This window comes from Saccoglossus kowalevskii, chromosome 17, assembly GCF_978046115.1.
Source record: "Saccoglossus kowalevskii chromosome 17, keSacKowa6.1, whole genome shotgun sequence".
NCBI classification, from domain to species: domain Eukaryota; kingdom Metazoa; phylum Hemichordata; class Enteropneusta; family Harrimaniidae; genus Saccoglossus; species Saccoglossus kowalevskii.
In genome coordinates, this window is record NC_140657.1 from 19694465 (window position 1) to 19710865 (window position 16401).

Here is a 16401-nt window from a genome sequence, read left to right on the forward strand (position 1 = left end):
CTATTTTCGCTGAAGGGATGATTCCGTGAAAATAAAATCCAGCGAATATACTTTTTTTCCTATATTTCACATTAAACTCATCAAAAATCAGTAAAAATAAATTCAAAGCAAAAAGCCTTTTCAGCGAAAATTAAATCCAGCAAAAATAAAGTATTCCACAGTATAATCCCTGAATCTATCGCCACAAGACATGCAAGGTAGGGAAGCTTTGCAGACCTCAGATCAATAAAAAAAATTAAAATCAAATGATCTATCCACCTTGGACAATCAAGAAAATAATATGATGTACATGTGCAGATGAGTAAATACTAATAATAATGTTATCACATCCAATGCGAATGTGTATGAAATTTACAAGATGGCTGGGTATGCAGGGAGTTCTTACAGTCTCGTAATTCCATATTTGGCACAGTAATGAGTATTAAAGGTAAGTAAATTGGGGGTAGGGGTCGACGAACCAGCGTGACCCCATCACTGAATCACTAGTAAACAAAACCTGTGTTTTGTATCTGCTGAACACGTAATGCTTCGTAGCAAACTATTAACAGTAGTGTAATCTGGGGTCAAATCGTTTTACGGACAAATAACTAACATATGCGAGGTGGCACACATCTTGAATATATACTCTGTCATATTATATCATTTTTGTTGGCTTGCTATGACATAGAGGTAAAATTCAACTGTATAACTACACAAGTCTGAAAGAAGTCTAGAAAAGTTACGTCAACTTTAAGTTACACCCAGTAAGGAAATACGTGCAACATGTTAGGACATGTAGCTGTTCAGTCAGCATGTTTTGAGTTTAACAATTAACGTATACAGACAGACGTGTGTATACAAATAACAACCGAATTAAACCCTCTTTACGCCGGGGCATAACATGTCATCTGTTTTTATGCAGCCATAAATATTACAAACACAGGTGTTGATTACTCCAAAGAGGGGAGGGGGTTAAACTATTTTCAGTAGATAGAGATGTGTGGAGTTTCAAATCTATTTTTTCAAATGAACTGAGCTACATGCCTATGACCCGTGTGTAACCTTTGACTTTTTGTCAATTAGAGGTCAACACCGTTCAGCCAATCAGTTTTTATTTTACACTTGGCATGTTTGTATCCTTTTTTTTTTAGAATTTCTTTGTTTCCTCATTCATTCATAGTTTGCTACACTTTGCTATCACTCTATTCAGAGTTCATTTAACCAAAAAAAAATTTAAATTGGTACGTTATCTGCTCAAGATCAATTTCTTTGATCATGCCCAGAAGAGGTCGTCCCAGCAGGGAAACTTTATACAAATCGCCCTGTACGTTCGGACAGTGATCGTACAAACTCACATTCATGTTTACTTGATAAGGTTTCCATACTAAACCCATATTCCCTTCATAAGTTTCTATTTAAACTAAACAAGAATTGTTAATTCATTCTAACAGAGGTGGACATACAGTTTTAGTGACCCAAAGAGCTCAATGATATCACTACAAAATCCTAGTTTTCTCTCTAATAAGAAAGTTAAATAGTTAAAGCAAATCTGGCAAACTAATTAATTCATGAATAATTCCAACGTTCACTAACAAACAACTAAAAATAATTAGTCATAATATTCAATAATTAATTATTTTTTTTTTCTGTACAGTCTTTTTTTCTTTTTACCTGTGCTGTATTTGTATTTTGTAATGGAAAATAAAACAGGTTAATTGAAGAAAAAAAATAATTAGTCCCTTTATTATCAATCCACCAAAATCAAGCGTAAATATATTGACGACGGATGTTAAGTTTTGACCTAATTACCGGGGTAAGTCGTTTTTTTTTTGGTATAAATATAATACAGTACCTTTCAGGGGTTACTGATAAGTCGTGTCAGAAAGTTGATAAACTATAGAGTAAAACGATGCCAAATCAATGTAATCACCTCCTCAAAGGAATCACTAAACATCACAATGAATAAATTAATAAGCCTTAATCCAAATATAATATTTTATTGACACACCATTGACACAGAAATGTACAGCAGTATATGGTCTTAAAAAATAAAACTAAGACGTACAAAATACAACACGAGTAGGAATGATAAAACTTCAAAAGTAAGAAATAAAGGTTAAATATTTCTGGAGAAAACAACAAATTTGGACACAATAAGAAAGATATAAATTAATTATAAGTACATTTCTTTGCTGTTCATATTTTTTTTCTTGTCGTTATTAGGCAAAAATTACACTTAGGTCTTGCCCAACTTGAAAACTAAATACGTAATTGTATCCATAATTGTGTAAATATATACAAATCTTTGTACCGTATGAAGTGGAAAAACAATTTGTTGAACAATTGTAAGCTTGACTTTTACAGTTGTTCTAAAGAAAATTTTCAATTTGAACATTATTTAGAAAAAATTAAATATAAAAATCATAGAATAGCTTATACTAAATTTAGAACTTCTGCACATTCTCTTCTAGAAAAACCACCTGAACAGCTATAAACAAAATCAGTCAAAGCACGTCTTGCACATAAAACTAACATGGCCATCAATTAAACATTTAAAAAACTTCTCTATTGTAACATAAATGGGGCACTTCAGCTACCCAGCACACAAAATTGCAAACAAACGCAAGTCACACACAGATTTCCAACTGACATGCACAATAACTTTTTTTTATTTTGGCTAGAAGTGCTATTATTAACTTTTTTATAGTCACTTGGCTGACCAACCTCTCTCAGAATTGTGAAAAGTTCATTGTATGCAATTTGTCAGAGACATCACCACCTAGCTCAGTGATCTATGACCATTACCAGCAAGTAGTAGTTAAAGCAGGAGGCCTAGGTAGGGTCGATCCTCACATGCGCACGCGAGTGAATTGAGTCCCAAGTGACGATAACACACGCTAAAACGCAAAGGCTTATGGGTAGACGTTTGTTTGTAAACAAAGAAACGCTATGACCATCTGACGCATGTGCAGGTGACGACTCCCCCGCTTTAGTTAGTTCACTACCATTAAAAAATAATACTCAGAAATCAGAAAGAGGGGTTGGCTTACTCTGATGTCCACAAATTCTAAAATGCATCTAAAAATATATAGTCACCGAACTACGTTTTCCACAAAGCGACCTCTCTTATGGCAGAAGCATTCTATCATATCTTAAAATTCTGTTAGGTGACCTACGATCTATGCTAAAAAAATGATATATACAAGGACTACATATTACTGTCACAAAAAATGGAAAAATTTGAATATTAGTACAGTTATGATTGGAATGTTTATACATAGAATCCAATAGAAAATGTTCCAAAATAGCAACTTTTTAGATTATTTTGCACATGTTTTCTTGGAAACACATCCTTCCTTTATATGTGAAACATCACAGCATATTTGAATACTGTAAAACAAGTTGAAAAAGCGACATGCATTTTTAGCGAATTGTGGTAAAATGACAAAATGTTGATTTAGCGAATCTCTCCTGTCATTGTTGATTTCCTGTTTTCACAATACTTTCACAATACTTTCACGATCCCTAAGCCTTGGCCATTTTGAATTTATGATAAAGTCATAAGCGACATCTTGAATTAGCAAATCAGTTCTCTAAATTCTCTAAATTCGCTAAAAAGAAATGTTCGCTAAAAAGACATGTTTTATAGTAATTTACTGTGAAAATTATGTTCATGTTTTAATGTTAACGAACTCACTGCCTTAATTCATCATGCAACAAATGCCTGACTAAATTTCATTCATCAGTGCCAGACAGCAATACCTTGGCTGAACAAGTATCCCATGCATTATCACATAATATCAACCTCACTGGAATGAATCAAAGATCAAGAGATTCTTTCGATTGTCCTTGCTTGAATGAGTGAGCTAAATGTGTGACTGATGTTTGAGTGATAGCTCATCAACTCAATAATCCACATATTTTTTATTCACCAATATGTCAGTAAAACAACAGTCTAATTAAAAGTTTTTTTGTTTTGTTTTTTGTATCATGGTTGCCTTAGTTACCGAGATATGATATCGTAGTTATCTGGATAAGAGCCCATGCCCAGGCAATCGCCCACCCCTAATTTTGATACAATAAAGAAATTAAGGTTATGTCCGGGCATATGCCCAGGGGGTCTTTTTCTACACTTGTAATAAAAAAAAATAATAAAAACCTATTTTTTGGTTTGTTGTATTGACAGTTGACTTTCTTGAAGTCTGTTGTGATTCTGATAAAAATTCTTGAAAAACAAGTCATTGAAAATGACACAGTTCCCGTTCAAACTGTACAAATAAATCCTCATGTACCAAACTTGGTCTTGACAATATTCAAGAAATATATTTACATGGTGAAATACCAAAACAGTGTACATTCTGAGTATGACAAATAAGAATAAACAAAAGAAAATGGTTTACAGTGCACTGATCAAGTATGAGTACTTTCAAAACATTTTTCAATGCAGTGTCTAATGTCTGAAACGCAGTGACAAGGTCAAAGTCAAAGTCAACTTCAGAAAGGCACCCAGAATGATTTGGTCTGAATGAAATGCAGCTATTTAAATCAGCAAGCAACCTGTAAATACATACTGGAATGACTTGTTAAGTTTTAAATACAATATGTCCCATATCTAGTATGTTATCAATAGACATACTGTTAGCAGTACTGACATATTAGCAGTATCCATAATCATTGAATATACCAAGGTTACAAGACATCAGAGGTGATACCTGAATATTTAAGTGAATCTTAATGAGCATAACCTGCAATCACTAATTTATCTTGACTCGTTATTTCACAGTTTGAAGTAGGACGGACCAGCACTGCCTTCTATATCATCACTTAGCAACAGAATCATTCTCTTACTGTACAATAAAGTTGCATAAATTCACACCAAAAAAAAGTTGTTAGTGTTTTTATTACAAACTTCATTTGGTGTACAATGAAATTCAAAGTTTAAATACATAGTTCTATATTTATATTTTTTATAATAAAATAAACATGTCATAAATGAAGATTTTTAATTGAAGTCAGCAAATCTTCTGTAATAGATTTGTGTATATTGCAGAACTATGTGGCATTGTTGCATGATATAAGCCATCAAAATTGTCTTTCAAATCCAGATCCTGTGAAAAAAATACAAAATTTGTTTACAAACAATATACAGTTCACATAAATCCACCAAAACCTTGCAACACTAATTCAGTTCTCTCAAATGCACATTTAAACAAATGGATTCAAACAAGTGACCTTGGACGTAGATGGCGATGTGACAAGGTGGCCTACCGTATATTGAAAGATGGCGGCCCGCCGTGTTTGATCGCAAATTATGAAAGATCGTCACGCTATTAACGTAGCTAGTTCACGTCATTTAAAAATTGCAGCTAGATAAACACCAAGTTACACAAAATTATTATTTTTGTAAACAATAACTGGTAAAAAAGACACAAACGAGAGCGCCAGTGATCAAATACAATTATAATATTTTCTCTTTCTTTATTATTTCATTATTATTATACTTTTATTGCTACTGTACTGATAGAAATACTGCATTTCTAAAGATGCAATAAATATTATTATTATTATTATTAATACAATTGCACTAATACATAGACGGTGCGACCACCAGCTACGGGCATCAAACAAATTACCATTGTAGATTTGCAACGATACAATTCCCGAAATTTCATATATCATTGCTTACAAATATATCATCTTATATTTTAGTCCTGCGTACACGGACTGTATCCGGGGTGGGGGTGGGGGGGTTAGACCATAACACGGACAGACGATCGTCCGACTCAGTCATTTTGGAGGTGGATAGCAAAAATTAACTTTTAGCGTCTTCACAATAAAAAGACTGGGATCAATCGACATAAACTACTATTTTATGGTTTAAATGACTATTCCATGTTGTCATGAGGCAATATTTCGTTTACAAATGATATTCTACACTACCGATGACGTGAAATTCTGGCTAATCTCTCAAAATGGCGGACGTACATCCTCAGACAGGGTATTTTGAATGGAGTTATTCAGTTTTCTCTCGTAATGGCACTCAAAATCGTATTCACGTGATACTGTTGGATCAATGATTTTTTTATTGTAATAATCAAACCAGAACGATTATCTTGAATACGTCCAAAAACAGTCATTTTCCAATGCATGGTCGCTATTGTGACGATCGAATACAAAACAACCGTGACTGCATGCGTAGGGCAGTGCGAAGATGCATTGTCCATTAGTTAGCCCCGATCAACATAGCATTATACGTAGGGCTACTTATATTTCAGTTGAACGCAAGAAAATATTTTTTTAGCCAACACAAATTGAAATAGATAACTGGCTTGAAGGAGATTGAATGACAAACGAGCAGGCAAACATATCATTGCAGGAAGCATTAATTAAATAAGGTAAAAACCCACACTCAGTAGAAAAAAACAAATTACTCCACTGTACTTACCAAATAATTTAGTGATCTTTATTCAGTCTTAATTATCGCAAAGTGACAACAGGCATTCATAAACATGGACCAGAACACGAGGTGTGTTACCATTTACCTCACTTAAGCGAATCTTCTCCCAAGATGCAACACTGAAACACATTGCCTGAACGATAATACAATGTAGGGGAAAGGCAGGGTCCAGGTACGTAGTAAAAATATTGATAATCTTTATTACAATCATTTTCAAATCAAGATATCAAATAAAAAACAAATAAAGGTAACATTCTGACAAACCAAAATAAAAATAGAACTTTATTGACATTAATTTAACAACATAAAAACAACTTTGTATTAGATGCATGTAATTTATAGTCCATCTTAATCAGAATCTGCACATTTTGGGGTCTAAAATAGCTGTCAAACGGTCAAAAATGATCTAATCACAAAACATGTGCATATGTATACCTTCATAACATGTATGTGTACCAAATTTGAAGAGAATCCATCAAAGCATGTCTGAAATATGACCGCACATGCACACACACACACACACACACGCACGCACGCACGCACGCACACAACCAAAAACACTACTTCACGTTTCGGACAACCGTCCGAACGGGAACTAATAAATGTCAATTACGTAAAATGAGGGGTGAACGCGAAATAGCTGTGACAGGAAAATAGGTAATTTTGCCTTTTGCCTTCAGGGCAGCGTGTTCACCGCTGTTTACATAATTTATTTTTCAAGATTTTTTTTTATCAGAATCATAAGTCAGCAAGTATACAAAATGTATATTAAAGCAGAATCGGTAGTTCTCTTTTTGAAATATGTCGTGGCCCTGAAAAGGGCCGTTTGGTTTGTGTTTAATTATAGAAACGATTCATGTAAATATTACAGTATATGGAAAACCGCGAACAAGAGTCACACTCGTTAGGCTTTAGCGCCATCGACAATGAAACCAATGTTGCAATATTGTGGTGAAAGTGGTTGAAATCCCGTTACTTTGGCTTTATAAATTTTGGAAGCAGCTTGCGAATCCATAAGTTAACTGGGCCAGCAATTTTATAATGTCACGTCTACTTTTTTACCATCTTTCGTCACAGCTATTATATTTCTGTCATGAAAATTGTTTAAGCAATGTTGACTTAACCTCTATGATGAAACACTAGTACTAAGTAGTGATGTCATTCTTAGCCAATCAGTAAAGCAGATGCTTAAATTTCAAAGATAATTGACAGACTAAACAAAAGCATCGTGTTCCATTGTAGCAGAGTCGTTTGCCACGATTCCATTTTTCTTGTCTGTTTATAATGTGATTAGACATGAATCAAAAGTGCCAAGGTGACGACAGAAAAATCTTTGGATTAAAAGACAAAGCTATAGGGGTTGAGTTTGACGGTGACTGTGACACCGACTTGGACTTTGAGGGTTTTGACTTTAACGAAGATGGCAATGAACGTACAAATAGAGATCTGAGAAGTGTTTTCAAACAACTATGAACTTTCACAATTTTTACTGTGTAAATTTGTAAATTATTATTGATTTTGTATGACAGTTGATCCAGTATTTGTCAAAACCGGAAATAATTTTACACAATTTGACATTTTAGTTAATTTTGTGTTCACGTGTATTGGGCGTGTTTGTCAGTGGGAAAATCCTAGTTCAAATGATTCCTCCCTTGCCATTTTTATTAATTCTGGTTTATTATCACATTATAAGCAATAAATTATTTTTGTTTTTTTTATATTGTTCATTAATTTCCGTTGCATGTTTTCATTTGCTATTCTATTCCCTGTCTCAGTTCGATCTCCGTGTTGTAATTTTTTTTTTTGCAGAGATATTTAGTCAATTTTTTATGTTCAGGATCCTTGGCGCTTACCCAGATAAATACGGTATATAAAAATCTTAATTACGACAAGTAAAAAAATATATATTGGTAAAACAATAGCGCATGAACATGCATCGATGGCATATGCAACAAAACAAGTCCGTGAACACACGCATACAATCTACACAAAGGTGAAAGTTCGAATCAATAATAAAATATTCACCTATATTCATGTATTCATTCAGAATACACGAAAAGTTTTCAGTAATACAGATTTTTCAGTTCACAGATAGTATTCTGCAAGAAAAAGAAATACAAATAAATTAAACAATTACATTATAGCAAAAAATAAAGAGGATGAAGTATGTAGGATGGACGGACAGGTGGATAGACTGATAATAAAATAGTCTTTGTACCATTCAAGATTAAAAACAAACATACGCATACGTGCGTAATAATTCCATATTTGGAATTCGCGTTTCCTAATATGGTAGGATGAAAATACCCAGTGCAATACCAAATCAAAGAAAGCTTAGAAAGAACTCCCGTGTGCTGAGGGAATAAGGATCATGATGTAATATTCGGGAATATTTGAAAATGATAAACAAATTATGAATAATCTATTAAATAAGGAGCCACCAGTAGTCATCTACACACATAGACATCACATACCTACAATAAGCCTACTTAAAAATATGCATAAAAAGTCTACACAAAATTGCAACATTAAAAAGAAAACTGAAATAATTCATAAAACATTGGGGAAAATGAAATGCAACGAGAAGTAGCAAGAACAACTATATAAATATCTGACAAACAATCACAATCTAAATATCTAAAATTCAAACCACTATCTTAATATCAATATGTGTGTCAATAAATATTATATTTACTTTCAGTTACGTATATTAATAAGGCAGGCATCACAATCTTTTCGATTGGTTTGTAAATCCCGAAAATCGACATGGTAAAATTACAACCATCGTACAGCTCAGTACCATAACAAATATTAACAATTTACGGCAGACGTACTTCTCGGTACGTAAAATTTAAAGTAATTCCCATCGCGTCTCATTTGTTACTGCGTATAAATTGACACTATCTGGGGCACGTCGCACGCGATGAGTACCAACCAAAAATACACACAGGACATTTAAAGTGGCTCGAAACAAAACCTATTCGCTAATTTTCGTTTCGAAAACATCTACGATGGCTTAAAACCCTGTACCCCGTCTCGCATGTTTTGTTTTTTTACCAGGCAGGAGACGCCGGTCAGTGTGGCGTTGCCCCAGTGGTTTCCACTGTGCATCCAGTAGTTAATGCCGACGTCACGGTCTGTACATTCCACATGAAGCATGGTATTCAGCTTAACCATATTTTCTTTTTTGCTCCATGGCTTAACTTAATAGGAACAGTAACTCGAGCAATAAATGTGCCTTCCGATTTGAAGGAATCTCGTGCGGTGTAATATTCAATGCAAAAAATAGTGAAACACGAGGCTCACGCTGGGGGCCCACATAAGGTGTTGCAATAGTGTAAATATAATGTTATATCCTGGCCTTATTATGTATACAGCGCCCTCAATGGGTTAGTCTACAAATATACCCATGATGCATTGTTCTTCTCATCATGGCTGCCTACATGAAATAAATACTGTCCAGGTTAGTTAATCACAATCCAGCCATCCTGTCTTCTATATAATATTGGTGAACATATAACATGGTGGCAGCGGTAAACTGATATGTTAAGACTCTCAACAATATATTATTAACGATTTTGAAGTCAAACAACTGTCAATTTGGGAGCCATAAAGATGACGCTACAAGCTCCATTGCCAGCACTTCAGATGGACTGGGAAGCACCCGATATAGTGATAGCCTTTGCTCGATTCCGACAAAAATGCGAATTAACATTCAAAAGTGCACTGAAGGATGCCACTAATGAAGAAAAGGCTAGCTATCTATTGTTACACAATAGCTATACAACAGCTGGAATTTTGATGATGCAGATGACAGGAAGAAGCCTGACAAAATTTTGGAAAAATTTGTGCAGCATCTTGAACCCAAGTCTAACCACCGCATACATAGGTACCAGTTTCAAGACATGAGACAAGAACCAGAAGAAACAGTGGACAACTTCATGTCAAAATTAAAGAATGTTGCAGCCAAATGCAAATTCGAATCTGACAAAGAAATGGAAGAAAGGTTAGTAGATCAACTAATATGGGGTTCATGTCACCCGGATGTTCAAAAGAAATTGATTGGGCGAGATGAGAAGCTTACACTCAAAGATGCGATAGATGTAGCCCGCAGTTTTGAGGCAACAAACAAACAAATGCGATTGCTTGCAAGTAACCAGGACTATTCCTCACCAAATAAATCTGTGAATACAATCAAAAAGTATAGCAAGCCACAAAGCTACAAGCCACAACAACAGACAAAAATATGTAACAATTGTGGGAAAACGCATGATATTTCTGCACGGAAAAATTGTCCTGCGTATGGATCTCAGTGTCACAAGTGTGGAAAAATGAACCACTGGCAATCAGTATGCAAATCATCAAAGAAAATACAAAATCGTCCACCAACACAACGCCGTAATAGACAGCAGATACATGATGTGGGGTACAACACAGATATTACAGAAGAAGAAACCCTGACAATAGGAACTATTCATGCAAATGACAACCGAGAGGAAGTGTATACAATACTGCAAATTGAACGTGCTGAACTGACACAGAAAATAAACCTGAAATGCAAAGTTGACACAGGCGCCCAGAGCAATGTACTCCCATTGCGTCTATTTCGTAATATCTTTCCAGATAAAATAGATAGTAAAGGCAACCCCAAACCAAATGCATTACAAGGAACAAACATGATTCTATCAGCATATGGAGGATCGCAAATCAAACAGTTGGGAACAATAACAATCCCTTGTCAACACAGAGAAAGGAAAATTAACTGTATTTTCTATGTAACAGATGCAACAGGTCCTGCCATCCTAGGCCTAAAAGCATGCAGAGCACTTAACCTAATTTCATTACATTGTGCTATAGAAAGTAAACATACAACAAATGCAGCAAAACAAACTGCACATCAAATGGAACAGAAGAGCCCCAACTACATTGATAGCGACATGCCTCTGAAAGATCGTCCACCGATACGAGACAAGGAACATCTACTACAGATGTATCCAGACTGCTTCGATGATGTAGTCGGATGTTTTGAAAACTATACCTACCACATCACTTTAGACCCAAAAGTACCACCTGTAGTACATGCAGCTCGTCGAATACCAATAGAGCTCAGAGACAGACTCAAAACAGAACTAACTGAGATGGAAAACAAAAAAATAATTACCAAAGTTAACCAACCTACTGATTGGGTCAACTCGCTTGTCATTCGAGAGAAAGAAAATGGCAGATTACGACTGTGCTTGGATCCCAAAGACTTGAACACTGCAATCAAGCGGGAACACCACCCTACACCAACACTTGAAGAAATCACACATAAGCTGACTGGTGCAAAATTGTTCAGTGAACTTGATGCCCGAAACGGATATTGGAATGTTAAGCTAGATGAAGAGTCATCAGTACTAACAACATTCAACACTCCATTTGGTCGGTACAGATTCCCACGAATGCCATTTGGACTCCGCATGAGTCAAGACGTTTTCCAGTTCAAAGTTGACGAAGCATATCGCAACTGCAAAGGAGCCATAGGCATAGCAGATGACATACAAGTATACAGTTCAAATGAAACAGACCATGACTTACATCTACATGAAGCTATGGAAGAGACCAGACGGGCAGGCATAAAACTAAACAGAGATAAATGTCACATAAAAAGCAGAGAATGCAATTTTTATGGTATGCTATACACCGCTGAAGGAGTTAAACCAAGTCCAGACAAAGTCAGAGCCATAGAAATGATGCAGCCCCCAAATGACAAGAAAGAACTGCGAACATTTCTTGGTCTTGTAACATACATGGGTCCATTCATACCCAAGCTGTCAGACCACACAGCATCACTGAGAGAACTCATCAAAGACAACTCAGAATTCGTTTGAACGCCAACACACACAAAGAGTTTCGACAAAATAAAGAGCCTTATCAGCGCAGAGACAACACTCGCCTACTATAACCAAAAGAAACCAGTCATTCTTGAAGTTGACGCTTCATCCAAGGGCATAGGAGCAGTGCTACTACAAGACAACAGACCAATCGCCTTCGCATCTAAAGCACTGACACCAGCCGAAACCCGATACGCAAATATTGAACGCGAACTACTCGCTGTAGTATATGAATGTGAAAAGTTTCACACCTATCTATATGGGCGACCCTTCTGTGTCGAGAGTGATCACCGTCCACTTGAGCAGATTCACAGAAAAAACTTAACCAAATCACCACCACGACTACAGCGAATGTTACTACGCTTACAACCATATGATTTTGACATCAGATATAAACCCGGAAAACAAATGCTTCTGGCTGATGCGCTATCACGTTTGTCACCCCAGGAAACAATTGAAATCCCAGATATGGAAGTGAAGATTCACCACCTGGTAAGCATCACACCAGTAAAGCTATCAATGATCCGAGAAGAAACAAGCAAAGACCCAACCCTTCAGTTATTGATGCAACAAATCATACAAGGTTGGCCAGACAGCATCAAGAAAGTACAATCAGTTCTACGACCATACTGGTCAGTACGTGACGACATATCCATTGAGGATGGCACAGTTCTGACAGGTAGCAGAATACTCATTCCCACAGCATTGAGAGATGACATCTTACAACAAATACACAAAGGCCATCTTGGAATGGAGAAATGCAAATTGAGAGCAAAATCCAGCGTCTACTGGCCAGGTATCTACAAGGACATAGACAATCTTGTCGCAAATTGCACCTCGTGTCAGAAATTTCACAACTCGCAGCAGAAAGAGCCAATAATTCCTACAGAAGCCCCACCAAGGCCATGGCACACTGTTGGAGCTGAATTATTCTACACCAATAACACTTGGTATCTCATTATCGCAGACTATTACTCAAAATTCCCATTCATACGAAAACTAGAAGATCTTCGAGCAAGTACAATAATCCGACTAACTAAGGTATTATTTGCAGAACAAGGCATACCAGAATCCTTTATCTGTGACAACGGTTCACAATTCACGTCAAGAGACTTTAGAAATCTAGCTAACCAGTATGGTTTTGAAATTATAACCTCTTCACCATACTACCCAAAGGGCCATGGATTCATTGAGCGCCACATCCAAACAGTGGAGAAAATATTCAACAAATGTAAAGAATCGGGAGATGATCCAAACTTAGCTTTATTATCACTACGCACTACACCACTAAAATCCAACGTACCCTCACCTGCAGAATTACTGAACGGCAGAGTCTACAAAACTACATTACCAAGTAAAATCCATCCACCACGAAATCAGGAAGATATACGCCACTATCTCACCTCACAACAAGAAATACAAACCCACCACTACAATCAGCATGCCAGACAACTGCCTGAGCTGTTCGTCGGACAACAAGTTCATGTCCAGAGTCCCATCAATAAGACATGGTCTCCAGCAAAGATAATAAACACAGCTAACACACCAAGGTCATATGAGGTAGAGACAGAGACTGGAAGCCAGTTTCGCAGAAACAGAGTCCACATACGCCCACAGCAGCCAAATATTCACCTAACGCCTAAGAAACAAATATCAACATCATCAGACTGTAAACAAGCATTGCTTGCAGACAAAACCACTCAAGAGTCAATGCCTAATATGGAACCATCTAAATCAACAAGATTTAGGAGTAACATACAGATGCCATCACGATTCAAAGACTTTGTTTCTAAATAATGTTCGAACTGAACCTTGTTAACTTTTACAGTTTCGCTTGAGTGTTAATATTAATTAGTTACTTATTCAAGTTCATTGAATTCATTGTTAAAATTGTGATTACTTAGTCGAATTCAACATATTAAGGACATATATTACCATATCGTCAAGTTGAACTTTTCATTATTTTCAAATACCATTGATATTAACATTCGTCAGAGATATCTTCGATACATTGTAAGAACCATTTGAATGATACTTTTGCTTAAAACAAGAAGGGATGTTATATCCTGGCCTTATTATGTATACAGCGCCCTCAATGGGCTAGTCTACAAATATACCCATGATGCATTGTTCTTCTCATCATGGCTGCCTACATGAAATAAATACTGTCCAGGTTAGTTAATCACAATCCAGCCATCCTGTCTTCTATATAATATTGGTGAACATATAACATATAACAAAGCCAAACACCGATTGTTTCCTTTGCTAGGTAAAATCATTGTACAGAATAATCGGATGAAACAACTAAAGTAAACTAGGATATATTAGAGCTAATGAATTCGTAATTTCCGACGAAAAGGGCCGGGAAAAAATACCGCTCATAACAAACCACCGTCATAACAAATCACCGTGTTGAGGGGGCGGTGAACAAATGAGACACCGATTGTCAAATTGTTTTGGTAATCATCGCATGTCGATTCATGTCATTTGAACAGGGTACCCTGACACAAAAATAAGGTAAACCAGCTTACTTAGTGATAATGATTTTGTAATTTCCCACACGAAGAACGTTCTCAGAAATAATCCGACATGCTGATCAGCCCACCAACAATCGGCACCAAAATTGATCACTCCTGTCATGGTAAATTCGGTATGTTTCACGAGCTTTTTTTCTCCAAATCCCAACATGAATTTACACATGTAGGCGAATTTTGTCCGCCCTGTGTAAATAGATATTTTTACTGGGAATGTGCCCCATTTTACGTACGAGAAGCCCTTACACAACGACGTAGTCATCAACACGCAGACATCCTATACCTACTAATCGACATGATAGCTTCGTAATTTGGGGAGGGTGGGGGTGAAAGTGCACCATGCAAGTTTCCAAATGTGTAAAGGAAAATAAAGGAAAGAAGTACAATACAATGTTGGTAAGCGATACAAAGGAAATATCTTCTTACGGCAGCGACTTGATACAACTACATTGATGCTGGAGAGTACCATATTTGTTCTTGCGTTCAATAATACGGTGATAAATCAGGATTCACAAGTACAACGAATTTACACAACATTTTACCATGAAATCGAACCTACCAACCATTTTCATATCTTCAACACTGCCATGGTTTTGGCGATGATGAATCTCACATTCATTATTTTCTTGACTGGGCTCACACAGGGTTCAATGTTTCGTGGCTTGAATGTAATTGTACACCACACGTGAATGTAAACTAGCTTGCACAGTAATTCGTTTCACAGTCATTGAGGTTATACATTTGTTCAATTACTTATTTATTTATTTACTTATACGATAATAAAAAATCATACATGTAATTTCTTAGATCTTTTCATAATGTAAACTGATACATTTCATCTCCCGAGCGCTTGCTTCGATTTTGTACAACACACTGGAAATAACAAAATGGCCGACACCATCATAAATTGCTGGTCATAAAAAATAGAATACTCATGCGCATCATTATGCAAATTAGTCCACTCACCGATTCCTATTAGTTGTATTCATGCAATTGGGCATAAAAAACTTGAAAAAAAAATATAAAAAAAATACATAAAAAATGCTAAATTTTAATTAAAATGTAAAATGCAACAATGAATTGCAGCAGCCAATCATTAGTAACATTCTTACCAAGTTACATAAAAATCGTTTTAATGCTTTTTGAGATATAACTGAACTAGCTTAAAATTCACACATTATTATGCAGATGAGCTCATTAATATGCATAGATGTCAACCAAAAACTAATCAAATCTGCGCATTGCCCCAGACAAGCTATATACCAAGTTTCATTGAAATCCGAACATTGGTTCTTGAGATATCGATGGAACAGACACACACACACACACACACACACACAGACAGACAGACAGACACACAGACACACAGACAGACACACTAACTGCAAAGACTCCCTTTTTGTGCTTCGCACACGGGAGTAAAAAATTACGGCACGCTGTAACATATGGTGTTACGATGACAGATATATAATACATGTAATATCAATTAGCATTCAATTAAAGTTGTATTTATACAGATCTACAATTGAAAAAGAAGCTACAGTCCACACAAAAAAAT

The 16401-nt window shown here is 35.9% G+C and overlaps 1 protein-coding gene and 1 long non-coding RNA gene across 7 annotated transcripts in view; one reads left to right on the plus strand and one right to left on the minus strand.

The window, feature by feature from the left end:
* Positions 1-16401, minus strand: part of LOC144363364 (TNF receptor-associated factor 2-like) — a 106942-nt gene that overhangs the window by 47402 nt on the left and 43139 nt on the right. For 4 of the 6 annotated variants that reach the window (XM_085492260.1, XM_085492262.1, XM_085492259.1 and 1 more), the window contains exon 2: positions 8462-8535. The gene's annotated coding sequence lies outside the window, so the exon portion shown is untranslated. Of the gene's footprint in view, positions 1-1960; positions 5088-6424; positions 6570-8461; positions 8536-16401 lie in introns of those variants that run through there. The other 2 variants (XR_014926867.1, XR_014926868.1) reach the window with 2 other exon arrangements.
* Positions 1-16401, plus strand: part of LOC146732718 (uncharacterized) — a 47923-nt gene that overhangs the window by 4911 nt on the left and 26611 nt on the right. The gene's annotated exons all lie outside the window — the stretch shown is intronic.